Consider the following 15183-nt stretch of genomic DNA (forward strand, 5'->3'; position numbering starts at 1 on the left):
ATCAACAAGATAGATAAACACTTAGCCAGACAAACTAGAGGGCATAGGGAGAGTATCTTAACTAACAATATCAGAAATGAGAAGGAAGATATAACAACAGAACCTGAGGAAATCCAAAGCATCATTAGATCCTACTACAAAAGTCTAAACTCAAGGCCCACACCTAAACATAATAAAAGCAATATACAGCAAACCAGTAGCCAACATCAAACTGAATGGAGAGAAACTCGAAGCAATCCCACTAAAATCAGGGACTAGACAAGGCTGCCCACTCTCTCCCTACCTATTTAATATAGTACTTGAAGTCCTAGCCAGAGCAATTAGACAACAAAAAGAGATCAAGGGGATACAAATTGGAAAGGAAAAAGTCAAAATATCACTATTTGCAGATGATATGATAGTATACTTAAGTGACCCTAAAAATTGCACCAGAGAACTCCTAAACCTGATAAACAGCTTCAGTGCAGTAGCCAGATATAAAATTAACTGAAACAAATCAGTGGCCTTTTTCTACACAAGGATTAACAGGATGAGAAAGAAATTAGGGAAAGAACACCCTTCACAATAGTCACAAATAACTTGATGTGACTCTAACTAAGGAAGTGAAAGATCTATATGATAATTTAATCTACAGATTCAATGCAATCCCCATCAAAATTCCAACATAATTCTTTATCAAGTTAGAAAGGGAAATTTGCAAATATATCTGGAATAACAAAAATCCTAGGATAGCAAAAATTATTCTCAACAATAGAAGAACTTCTGGTGGAATCACTATGCCTGACCTTAGGCTGTACTACAAAACAATTGTGATAAATAAATAAATAAATAAATAAATACCATGGTACTGGTACGACAGACAGGTAGATCAATGGAACAGAATTGAAGACTCAGAAATGAACCCACACACCTATGGTAACTTGGTCTTTGACAAAGGAGCTAAAACCATCCAGTGGAAAAAAGACAGCACTTTCAACAAATGATGCTAGCACAACTGGCAGTTATCATGTAGAAAAATGTGAATTGACCCATTCTTATCTCCTTATACAAAGCTCAAGTCTCAATGGATCAAAAAACTCCACATAAATTCAGAGACACTGGAAATTATAGAGGAGAAAGTGGGGGAAAGCCTTGAAGATATGTGCAGAGGGGAAATTTTCCTGAACAGAACAGCAAAGGCTTGTGCTGTAAGATGGAGAATCAACAAATGAGACCTCATAAAATTGCAAAGCAAAAGACACTGTCAATAAGACAAAAAGGCCACCTCATAAAATTGCAAAGCAAAAGACACTGTCAATAAGACAAAAAGGCCACCAACAGATTGAAAAAGGATCTTTGCCTATTCTAAATCCAATAGGGGACTAATATCCAATATATATAAAGAACTCAAAAAGATAGACTCCAGAAAATCAAATAACCCTATTAAAAATGTGGTACAGAGCTAAACAAAAAACAAAAAACAAAAACAAAACAAAACAAACAAACAAACAAAAAAAAAACAAAAAAAGAATTCTCAACTGAGGAATACCGAATATCTGAGAAGCACCTGAAAAAATGTTCAACATCCTTAATCATCAGGGAAATGCAAATCAAAACAACCATGAGATTTCTCCTCACACCAATCAGCATGGCTAAGATTAAAATTTCAGGTGACAGCAGACCTATATGTCCTGACAATATCCTCTGTCTTTGTACTTAATGAAATCCAAGTCTTTCCAAGAAACTTCAAAAGATATTCCCATTCAAAACTGTTCCTTAATATCTTTCCCTAACCCTGAAAAACAGTAGAATTTATCTTTCTTTAAAGACTTTTTAGAGCAATTTTAGGTTCATAGCAAAGCTGTAAAAACAAAACCAAATATCCCATTTGTGTCCTGTGTGTGAAACTGTATATGAGGGAGATCACAATTGCAGAAATTTATCTCTTTTACTTGGAAATGAAGTAGGAAAGACACCCAATTTTACAGTATACTATTCATCCAAATTATTTTAAAATAAATCAAATAGTTTAATCTGAGATTCTTTTGTATTTTCCTAATATACACTAAATTTAAAAACTAAACATAGACAAAAAATATCCTTACTTAAATCCTACTTAATTTTACTTACATAAAATGTTTGTATAAAAAAAATGTTCCTTTGGTGTTCTGAACATTTTAAATTTTATGTAAAAGATCCAGAAGAAAATAAAAGAAAAAGGTCACACCAACAATTTCAGATTGGTGTCAGGTTCCCAAATCAGGGATAGAGTATTCTGGTGTCCAAATACTATCGGGTTCATATTTCACTTGCTTGTGTTTCTGTGTCTAATTGATTCATGGCTAAAGTATGAGAGAGACTGAAGTGCTTGGAGCTTACTTTTATCTCACCTTTGATTCTCTCTCCACAAATCTGCATTGACTTGAAGTTCTGCAAGCTGTGATTTGTTGCCTGAGAGATTGGTGTGTGACAGAGCACACCACCTCCTGTGCTCTATCCCTGACCTAACTTCCCTCCTTCCCACTGCTGCTGCCCATGCCCTCTTCCTGCACCAAGGAGTATTCTAAGAACAGCAATGGAACAATCCAGTTACGGTGTAATCCAGATTGCTGACATGCTCCAATTGCACAATGAGTAACTTCAAGTCCTACTATGTCCTTCTATATCCTGGAGGATTCCCCATGCAGAGATACAAGACAATGGCTCAAAAGAAGACATAAGAAAACCTTTGGGTAAAGAAATGGGGTAGGATGGGAAAGGAAACAACTGACACATAACATCCACTTAGCCACAGGGTCCACTGCCATCCTTAAGATCAGCACCAGATTAAGCAATGTGTAAACAATATGCAGAGGAATATCTCAAAGGCTTAGACACCAAACCATGGGATGGATTCTCCCCCTACCGTCCTGATTCTGTTTCTCAGATTACTCAGACAACCCAGGAAATAGAGCTTTATCTTAGAACCTTAATAACAAGTTCAAGATATACCACAATTTTGATCATTGGTTTGTGCTTCTCAGATCCCAAGGTTGCCTCAATGTTACATGCTTCTGGTGAGGAGAGGGTGAGAGTAGGTGTGGGAAGGGGGCAGGAGACTTAAAATTTGAAAGTGCAATATTTACAAGGAAAACTATTGTGCTCACTGCTGTCCTAAAACTTCAATCTCAGAAATACCCATATAAGAAATATAGACTACAAAAGCAAAGATTTTGAAAGGTTTTATTCTCCCTTGGAGTTCCCTTATTCCTGTTGAGTATTTGTGAGAGATAGAGACAGAGACAGAGATGGAGACGGTGATGTTGATGGAGATGGAGACAGAGATAGAGATAGAGAGATAGAAAGAGATATAATAATTGTGTGCACTTTTTATAATCGGAACTCTCTAAATCATAACTTATGAATATCCCATGCAAAACATTAATTATGAGATATTTATACACCTTATTAATTTATTGGTTGTAATAAAGTGCTAAGCTATTTGTTCACTTTTTCATAAAGTAGAAGGCTGCATTCGATTCCACCCTGTACATTTCAGTGTGTCGTCTAGAAAAGGTCACGAAAGAGGGATCTTGAATGTGCCTTAAGGAAATTGTAAGGTTAATAGCACTCACCCTTTGTGTTGTAGTTGACTAAGAAATGATACTGCACTGAGCCACAGTTTAATGTAGGGAGATGGAAATTGCCCATCACTGTTCAAAATATACTAGTCACAAGGGGATGAATTAGGAGAATGTTTATGCAACAGAGGCTCAAAGGTATCCATGGTATTCATATGAAACTGATCATTATATTACATGAAACTGATCATTGTATTACAAGATAAATGACTAGGAGGCTGAATATTCTGTAGGGAGGCTGGACATGGCAAGAAAATCAACTTTATTATGGACATGGGCTGGATGTTTTCAGGTTCTTGGCCTTTTTTTATTAGATATTTTCTTTATTTATATTTCAAATGTTCAAATGTTATCCCCTTTCCTGTTTTCCTCTTCAAAAATCCCCTATTCCCTCCACCCTTGCCCTGTTCCCCAACCCATCCACTGCCGCTTCATGGCCCTGGCATTCCCCTACACTCCTCCCATTGATAACACAGATAGAGACACAAGTCCTACCATGTGTTTTCTTGGCCTCTTATTAAAGGAATTCAAATAAAGGCTCACACTAGTTGCAGAGTATTGAAGAAACTCCCATAAAAAGTAAAGTGATAGCATGAATCAGAAAGAAGGCACTGCTAAGAGTGTCAGGGGGAGCTTGGGGGACCACCTCAGTGGGTAAAGAGGGGCATCAGGAGCTCTTGGACCAGGCTTCCAATTCCCAGAGTCTATAATATAGTGGCTGACTCTCCAAAGGTAAAGATTCCAGAGAAGATGACCACCCAAATGAAGCAAGACTGGTGAGTTCCAGGTTTATCAAGAGACCTTGCCTCAGCAAGTAAAATGGAGAGAGAATGAAGAAGACATAAATGTCAACTTCAGGCCTACACACATTTCAGTGTACATACATATTCATCCACACACATGTGCCCACACATTTGTGTTTATGCATGGAAACACAAATGCATAGACATATATGCACACCATATATACACAAAATGACTGTGGATCACATAAAGGATGGCACTCAATATCCCCAATATCTGTTTGCGATTCCTTTTCTAGGGTTCAAGAGTAAGAAGACTATGCTTGCCAAGGGATTCCCTGTTGCAACTCAATGACTCAGGACATAGGAGTCTGGCCTCAGAACTCTTTGGGAGAAACTTTAGATGAAAGAATCATATTTAAGACCAAACTATAAAATCTTATGACCTTTGTAATACGTGCCTTAGAGCAATGCCTGACATGTAGTAGACTCTCAGAATTGTATATTGAATTACCACCATGGGTTCTCTGACCTTCCCTTTGAAGCTCCTTAGGTCTATCCCCTGCCTGTTTCAAATACTAACTCTTTATTACAGCTGTACTAAACTTATTGAAGCCCTCCCAAGTTCAATCCCACTTCTCTAGTTTTATGTCTTTGTTCAAGATATAAAGATGCATGTGGCAAGAATGACCCTTCTCTTTTAAGCCTAGCCAACTCTTACTTTCTTCTGGCAGCATAACCAAAGTATCCTGTGGCCCAGGATGTCTCCAGTGACACACTTCAATCTGATGTTGTTGCCTTTGCCACTATGCCTTACACACCCATGACTATGTGTGTTCTCATCACAGGAAGCTGCTGCCTTCACAGCACTTGCTGGGTAGCTTGTTATCTTTTCCACTGTACTTGATCACTGTAAAGGTGATGTGTATTGGAGGTGATGGGGGAATCCCACACTTGTCCATATAAAGCAGGCATCAATGTCTGACGTTACAAAAGGGATGCCCAATAGACGTCTACTTAAAAATTTTCAGAAATGATTTCTTGTTTTAATTTATTTTACTGTGTGGAATTTATTTAGTTTTGATATGATTTATTACTGCTTAGGCTAGTCTTGAACTTAATCCTTCTGCTGAACCCACATGCATGACGATTACATACGTAAAAAGAAGAGAGGAAGGAAAGGAATTGATCCCCTTTTAGATTTTCCCTTTCAAATGGTTTCTACAATCATGACACCCCAACTTCCACATAGTCTAGTGTCTAAAACTAGGTCTCATGTCTAACAGCTGCTACAAAGGAAGCCAGGAAAATGAACATTTTTGGCTGAGCACCCTTCTGTCCTGTGAGAAATTCATCCTCAGTAGTTATCTGGAGGTGACACATAAATAATCATATAGATGATAGATAGATAGATAGATAGATAGATAGATAGATAGATAGATAGATAGATAGATAATAGACAGACAAATGAGAAACTGTTGAATTACAATGTCTTCTACACAATTCCTACCTATAAATTTATAACAATTGCTATTAGAAAAGTAACCAATGCCTGACTAGTGCAGGCCGACTTAGACAACTCCCACTCTTTCCCAAACAAGCATTTTAAGGGAAATCGATGTTTTGTCCAAATTAACTTCAAGTTCCACAATAGTAAGAGAAAGTATGAAAAAAATACAATTTTCTTAATAGGTAAACAAAATTCTCAAAGAAAACACCTCTGAGTTAGAAGGTGACATTGATCTCTAAAGTAATAAAAACAAAGGCAATTAGTAACACACTATTAAAATATCAGTATGACAAATGTATGACAGTGAGAAATGTGAGCAGTTTTAAAGATGATATCATCACTCTACAAATGACCCATGTTGTTAAAATACTTAAGAATAGGCTCACTTGCTCCTGTTAATAATATTTCTTAAACCTTCAAAGTTAATGATTTTTATTATATATGCATGCATATATGTATATCTGTACATGCATATAGATGTATATATATATAAAGTCTAATATTTGTTTTACTTTTTTCGTGTCATATTGGAAATGTGTGTGTGTGTGAGAGAGAGACAGAGACAGAGAGACAGAGACACAGAGACAGAGAGAGAGAGACAGAGACAGAGAGAGAGACAGAGACAGAGAGAGAGAGAGACAGAGAGAGAGACAGAGACAGGCACAGAGTGAGCTTTACTGTAGTGCTCTGAATCTTCTGGTGAATCTTCCAGAGCTCTGTTTTTCTAGCCCCAAATGTATAACAGATGAAGGTGCACAGAAGTGGAAGCTCTTGAACTTGTCTTCACCCTTTGGTTACATTATTTACATATAACTCAGAAAATGTTTGCAAGTACAGCTGTAATGGAGACTTCACATTACTCTTCCTGAAGTCACAAGAGTTAAAACAACCCGGTGAGAACAGAACCAAAAGTTGGGTGGGTGAGTTGCTGAATTCCCTTAGGGGTTCTACTGACAATACTTTTCAGATGTGCAACTTGGAAGGAAAGTGGAAGAGAGAGTGAGAACCTGTGCCTGCTCAGAAAGGAACACTCAGGTTTGCTTTTAGAGCTGGTAAGTCAAGAGGTGGTATAGTTTCCCTGCCCTTGGTTCCTATTTCCTCCAAGTTTGGATTAGTTTTATGTATTTTCCTTTTGCACACACATTCACACGTATGCACATAGTGTGTGCATGTGTAGATGTATGTATATATACAAAGCCAGAACATAAGCCAGCATATTCATAACTATATTTTATGACTAAAACTGTATTTGCCCTACGTGTTGTGACAAGTCTGTCCCTGCTTCCTCATTTATACTTCAAACCAAGTGTCAATCAATTCAAAATAAGTGCATTAAAGTAAAAGAAGTTTGTACTAATTTCCTTCCATTCCTCTCAGAAATATGATTTTTATTATAATTACCCACAGAATGATAATTACATTTGTGTGACTCTGTGTGTAACAAGGATTTGTGTTGCATACAGCAAGGCTGAGACATATACTCCCTTCAGTGACCAAAAGAAACCCAAGGTGATTATTGTTCTCAGGGAGTTTACATTATAATAAGTACATTAATGGTGAAGAAAGGAGACTATGACCCAGGAGGAAGAATATGCAGCTGGGAGCTAAACTATGACTTATTGGGGGGGGGGGCATTATGGGCCAGGACAGCTGAGGTGACTAGGAATTTCACAGCCCATTCCCCATCCTGCTTTGCTGACTAGTATCATGCCCATCATGTGCTAATGGCTATAAAAAGGTGCTGCTTCACTACATAATTCTGGGAACATTAAAACTTCTCAGTCTCTGTTCCTCTCCCACAAGAGAGAGAGAGAGAGAGAGAGAGAGAGAGAGAGAGAGAGAGAGAGAAGGAAATCATTCACAGGCTTTTGTGGGGAACAAGATAAAAGCATGTGACAATATTTATAGTGAACACAAAGACACCAGAAAAATGCTAATGCTTTTATCCATAGAGGGATTTAAATTCATAAGTCACAGAATATTTACAGCTTGTGAATTATAATAGAAAAGTTACTACTCCCTGGGGGTAGGGGTGATAACCTCCTGTATAGGAATGACAAAGAAGAATTTTGGCTTACTCTCACCTCCTTCCTTTGTCATTTACTAGTGGCCAGCTTAGAACTCTCCCTTCCTAGTTGTGTGGAAGTCAGCTCACCTTAAGAACTCTCTTGCCCCATGACTCATGGGACTTTTCTCCATGCTCAAAATCAGTTTCTAGAAACCAATCAGTGTTTTCTCAATGAGACCACAACACAGAGCTTCATGGCAGAATATGCTTTTTAAGGCTACAAGGTTTTCTGTTATTTCCTATTTGCCTGCTCTCTTGGATCCTTTTCTGGCCATAATGGAAAAGCTAGGTATAAGTTAGATATGTGAAATTTGCATGTTCCATGAGAACTTAAGGAAAGATGCCCAGATATAGAGATAATAAAACACATCTGACAATGCCAGTGACCAAAAAGAAATGAGAGACCTGCCTTCCATTTAGATTAGAAATCACACCCTCAGAGACTACTTTTGTTGTCCTAGAAGAGAGGCATTCTAACCATATAACAAAGACCAATCTTCTACAGAAAGCCTAAATAGACATGTGTCAGTATATCAATGTCACATATTTCTCCTTAAGCTACAGGTTATATGTGGGCTATAAGGCCCATACAGGAATAAAATGAATCTGAGGTCTATAGCTTACAAATAAAGAAATGTTTGAGTCTTCTTCAGACCATTGCTTTCAAAATAACAAAGAGAATGAGGAAGAATGGAAAGAAGAAGAGGGAAAAGAAGAGGAAGAAGGGGCATGGAGGAGGAAGACTTCTAATAAAGGCCATGGTCATATGCAACATGACAGCTCTTCTCAGCAGACCCTCCAGGACAAAGCCATGATAAGTTCATTGTTTCAAGCAGTGGAAGCCCTGACCATCAGGAGCAGATCTGAAGCAAGTAGCTTTGATGTCTGTGCACTCTACCTTTCATGAAGCCCAACCACCACATGACCTGTGCAGTTCAAAGCAAGTAGGTCAATAATTCATCTGTGAGGCAGAGAGGAGAAAAAACACAGAGATTTATTCAGTCACAGCTGCTAGTGGTACCAACTAATCAGAGGGTACTACAGAAGCTCATGCAAAGAGCTTAGTTCTTACAGACCAGCAAAACACTATCACCAATTTTACATTTTACTGTTAAAAAATGGTGAAGATTATTTAACGTTTCATTACATATTATTTATTTGGTGTGATGATGATAGTGTGTGGCGATGGTGATGGTGCTGTGAGTGTGTGTGTAGAAGTCAGGGGATAAATTGAGTACTTTGGTTTTCTCCTTCCACAAAGTGGGACTCAATATTAAGTTCAGGTCTTAAGACTTAGCAAGGAGCATCTTCACCTACGGAGCCATCTCTCTAGACTGACAAGGATTATTTAAATGTCTCCTGTCTTTTTAAAAACGAAGTCCTGAGGCTTTCCTTGGCCTGTTTACAAAGAAAAAATGTTGAGGTAGTAAGAATGAGTTTACCACTTATGTTTAAAACACCAGGACATACATCTGACCCTATGAGAAAGCCATAGATAACCAAAAAGACTGTCAAAATTATCAGGGTTTCATATGTGACTCAGCTTCCATCACTGTGGCAAAGGACTTGAGATAAGCAACTTAAAGGACAAAGCCCTGTTTAATTTATGATTTTGTTCATGTTGACTCAGCTTCTATTATCTGGAGTATTCTCCCAAAGTCTCATATGCACAGGGCTTGGTTCCCAGATCAAAGTGCTCCTGCAAATGGATGAAATCTTTAAGGGCTGGGACATAGTTGACTGAAGTAGGTGACTGGGGAAAAGGGGAAGGAGGTGCCCTTAAGAGTACCATGGGACTCTCACTCTCCAGACCTTCTCTCTCCATTCTCCTCTCCCTTCAGTGAGAAGAGATGCTTACTGTGTACATTTTATCCAAAATCCGAAAGAAAGATGACCATAGACCAGTATTTATAAAACCACGAGACAAAATGAATTTTCCTTAAGGTGATTTCTTGGGTGTTTTTTTCATGGCAATAGAAAAAGACTAATGCAGAAAATTGGCACCAAGAGCAGGTGGATGCTATGTGTAGGACTAATAATACACTTCAGAGGCCTTTGAAAATGATTTACAGAAGGAATTTAGAAACATATGAAGAAGTAGCCTAAAGGAAGCCTGGAATGCTGGAAGTACATCTTGATAGGCTGTTCTCATGGAATTTCAGAATACAGCACTAATCAGAGTGTACGCAGTAAATTCTGCTAATGAGATTCCCAAGGAAATAAGTGATTCTGTTAGGAACTGTACTAGAGGTCAATATAGTTAAATCTAGCAAACACTATGTCTGCATTTTGTTCATGTCCTAAGAGGCTACATTTAAACCTAATGAACTAATTAACTTTAGAGCAGTAATTTAAGTGCTATGTATCATGCAGGTGAGGACATGTGTATGGATGCTTTTAGCTATATTAAAATAGTATAAGCAAAACATGGTATAAATATTTGAATTTTTATTCCTTAATTAACAAAAAATAAAGAGGAAGGAGGAGGAGGATAAGATGAAGAAGAAATGTATTTGAAGTTGCAGCCAAAGTTAGAGAGGGTTTAGTTATTAAGCTGCTCTAAGAAAGCCAGGTAATTCTCATTGGGACATGAAAGATTCTTTAATGGAATCTCAGGAATCAGGATGACCTGTCCCTCACAGTCTCTGAGGTTTAGGAACATAATATTATTTGTAAGTCTGTGTCTTTAGGAGACAGCCTGGCACGCCCTTGTTTTATAGAGCCACCTAGGAAGTTGTTTCACCAGGATTCACTTCATTGTATAAAGATGTGGGTTCCTTCCAAGTAGACAAAAATCAGACATGACAAAGAGAGGCCTCCTTGGTAACAAAGAAGAAAAGGGAGACTAAAACAATCAACAAAATAGGAGATATATATGTGATGATGCTTATGTCTCTGTATATGAAGACAGCTCTGGAACCTGCTGAGACTAAAATATCTATACACCGCCAATAACACTTACTGGGTACAAATTTCTCATGACTTGTTACTACATATCATCCTTTACAAGGGCATGTATACAAAGTTATATTACAGTTTATGTGATCACACTAACCTAAAGAAAGGCAGTGATCTTTATTTTTCATTAATCAATTTGCACACCCTGCACACTCCATTTGAATGTACAGAACAATATGTTGCTTTTAAGTTTTGTATACTGCAGGATGAAAGAAAAGAAACACAGCCCTGAAAAGATTCACACTCAGGGATGCTGAGATTCTGAGACCTTCCATTCCATCTTCGTGCCTCTACCTTAACTACATCAAAGCTAATTTTTTTAAAGACTTGCTTCCAGAATTTTTCAAGAACAGCTAGCTTGCCTATCCAGCCTTTTAGACTGTCATAGTCAAGATGTTAGCTAAGTAATGAACTTTCTCAGCACACTGTGTCTGGAAGGCAAATGATGCTAGCTATCTCTCCTTTGACAAAGCCAATATTACTTTTTCCCTTTGGGCCCACAGAAGGGAATTCTTCACCTCAATTCAGCTGGAAGCAGACAAAAGAAGATTATTGTCACAGTTCCTTATGTTAGGGTGGATGGTTCTGCTTATTTTATGAATTATAGGTATATTGCCATTTTAGGGATACATTACAAATGTAGCTTTTGACAAGGATGGAACTGAAGAGTTTAAACTCAGGGATTTCTACCATTCCTTTCCTCTACTCTATCCTTCCTTCTTAGGTAAAATGGGAGGGTGGAAAAGAAAGGAGGATAAAGTAATATAGAAATTATAGAAATAGACAAGTAGGAATAGGTGAGCAAATTTACTCTTAAGCAAGGCATTATATAGCTATATCTTACATTGGTAGAAATCTTTATAAGTGATACAAAGTTGAAGTTATAATCTCTTACATTGTTACATAATTTATTTGATACAAATTTAAAGTTTTCATTGGTATGAATTTCTATTGATATAAAAGTGGGATTAATATTGTTACTCTCATATAGGAATTGTGCCTACATAACACATTTAAGGATACAAGATTTAGACCCCATCCTTCTATAACTTCTATTTTAAACTGCTTTTAGATGATTAAGCAATACAAGTTAAAGGCCAGATAGCCAACTCATGGTCCTGAGTTAATTAAAAGGATGTTTCTGCGATCTTGCAATTAGAAATGCCCGACAGTAGTCAAGGCTTAACAGTTCAGAAATGCTTTGAGTAGACAGATAGTCTTTAAAGGCATCAGAAGTCACAGAATATGACCTTTATGGACATTTCTTTATTAAAGATCATTTGACTAGAGACCTGTCTGCTCCTGACAGCACCCCTTTCTTGAGATTCAAAGAAGAAATTGAGCATCAATGGAGTTGCTCCAGTTGTGGCAAGACAGCCACTAGGCAAGAGTTGCCTCATTTCATCTATAGACAAAATACTGTACAGAAAAAGGACACACTATGCAGAATAGTCAACTGATAATCTCTGCCAAGACAGAGTAATCAGCCCTTCAAAATTCTGCCTTATAAAGGTCTGTCAGATGATCCTGGGTCAGAAGGCTGAAGACCGATGCTCCAACATTTTGAAGTATAAGGGATTGTCTAGGTGATCAACAGTCTTTATAAATTGGCTAAGTTTTAGAAGCTATATTTTGTGCTTCTCATATTTTCAGGTAACAGTCATTCTTGGATTACTGATGGGGTTGAAGACTGGTAGTCTCATAGCCAACCCAAGCTGTTTAGCATTGAGAAAGATGATATAGATTTGAGAGTATGGTTTTTAGATGACATAGAATCAGGACATGAGTCAGGTGTAGAATTATAAATCTTTTAAGTTAGCATAGATGACAGAGGTTCTATTTAAGTGACAAAAATGATTGACTGGGTGTTAGGTCTTGCTTGTACTTTATAAATTACAAAATGGTAATCACTGTGCTCAATTTATACCTGAGATAAAAGAGTCTTTTAATTGGACAGAAAGAGGGAAATGTTGTGGATAGATCTGGTATTTCTTGACTTTTGATGCTAATTCTGCTGTCCTTCTTACCAGTTGGAACATCCTCTGGATATATGCCCAGGAGAGGTATTGCGGGATCCTCCGGTAGTACTTTGTCCAATATTCAGAGGAACCTCCAGACTGATTTCCAGAGTGGTTGTGCAAGCTTGCAATCCCACCAACAATGGAGGAGTATTCCTCTTTCTCCACATCCTCACCAGTATCTAATATCACCTGAATTTTTTATCTTAGCCATTCTGATTGGTGTGAGGTAGAATCTCAGGGTTGTTTTGATTTGCATTTCCCTGATGATTAATGATGTTGAACATTTTTTTCAGGTGCTTCTCAGCCATTCGGTATTCCTTAGGTGAGAATTCTTTGTTTACCTATGAGCCCATTTTTTAATGGGGTTATTTGATTTTCTGGAGTCCACCTTTTTGAGTTCTTTATATATATTGGATATTAGTCCCCTATCTGATTTAGGATTGGTAAAGATCCTTTCCCAATCTGTTGGTGGACTTTTTGTCTTATTGACCATGTCTTTTGCCTTACAGAAGCTTTGTAATTTTATGAGGTCCCATTTGTCGATTCTCGATCTTACAGCACAAGCCATTGCTGTTCTATTCAGGAATTTTTCCCCTGTGCCCATATCTTCGAGACTTGCTCCTGTATCAGTTTCACTGTCTCTGGTTTTAAGTCGAGTTCCTTGATCCAGTTAGATTTGACCCCAGTAGAATGAGATAGAAATGGATCAATTCTCATTCTTCTACATGATAACCACCAGTTGTGCCAGCATCATTTGTTGAAAATGCTGTCTTTTTTCCACTGGATGGTTTTAGCTCCCTTGTCAAAGATCAAGTGACCATAGGTCTGTGGGTTCATTTCTGGGTCTTCAATTCTATTCTATTGGTTTACTTGTCTGTCCCTATACCAGTACCATACAGATTTTATCACAATTGCTCTGTAGTAAAGCTTTAGGTCAGGCATGGTGATTTCACCAGAGGTTCTTTTATCATTGAAAAGAGTTTTTGCTATCCTAGGTTATTTGTTATTCCAGATGAATTTGCAGATTGCCCTTTCTTATTCATTGAAGAACTGAGTTGGAATTTTGATGGGGATTGCATTGAATTTGTAGATTGCTTTTGGAAAGATAGCCATTTTTACAATGTTGATCTTGCTAATCCATAAGCATGGGAGATCTTTCCATCTTCTGAGATCTTCTTTAATTTCTTTCTCAAGAGACTTGAAGTTCTTATCATACAGAACTTTTACTTCCTTAGTCAGAGTCATGCCAAGGTATTTTATATTATTTGTGACTATTGTGAAGGGTGTTGTTTCACTAATTTCTTTCTCATCTTGTTTATCCGTTGTGTAGAGAAAGAACATTGACTTGTTTGAGTTAATTTTATATCCAGCTCTGCACTGAAGCTGTTTATCAGATTTAGGAGTTCTCTGGTGGAATTTTTAGGGTCACTTACATATACTATCATATAATCTGCAATAAGTGATATTTTGACTTCTTCCTTTCAAATTTGTATCCACTTGATCTTTTTTTGTTGTCGAATTGCTCTTTGTAGGACTTCAAGTACTATATTAAATAGGTAGGGAGAGAGTGGGCAGCCCTGTCTAGTCCTTGATTTCAGTGGGATTGCTTTGAGCTTCTCGCCATTTACTTTGATGTTGGCTACTGGTTTGCTGTAGATTGATTTTTATCATGTTTAGGTATGGGCCTTGAATTCCTGATCTTTGCAAGAATTTTATCATGAATGGGTGTTGGATTTTGTCAAATGCTTTCTCAGCATCTAATGAGATGATCATGTGGTTTTGTCTTTGAGTTTGTTTATATAGTGGATTACATTGATGGATTCCCAAATATTAAACCATCCCTGCATCCCCAGATTGAAACCTACTTGGTCAGGATGGATGATTGTTTTGATGGATTCAGATAGCGAGAATTTTATTGAATATTGTTGCATCGATATTCATTAGGGAAATTGGTCTGAAGTTCTCTATCTTGGTTGGGTCTTTCTGTGGTTTAGGTATCAGAATAATCGTGGCTTCATAGAATGAATTGGATAGAGTACCTTCTGCTTCTATTTTGTGGAACAGTTTGTGAACAACTAGAATTAGATCTTCTCTGAAGGTCTGATAGAACTCTGCACTGAACCCATCTGGTCCTGGGCTTTTTTTGGTTGGGAGACTATTAATGATTGCTTCTATTTCTTTAGGGGATATAGGACTGTTTGGATCATTAACCTGATCCTGATTTAACTTTGGTGCCTTGTATCTGTCTATAAATTTGTCCATTTCATCCAGGTTCTCCAGTTTTG

This window comes from Mus caroli, chromosome 10 (assembly GCF_900094665.2).
Source record: "Mus caroli chromosome 10, CAROLI_EIJ_v1.1, whole genome shotgun sequence".
Classification (NCBI taxonomy): Eukaryota; Metazoa; Chordata; class Mammalia; order Rodentia; family Muridae; genus Mus; species Mus caroli.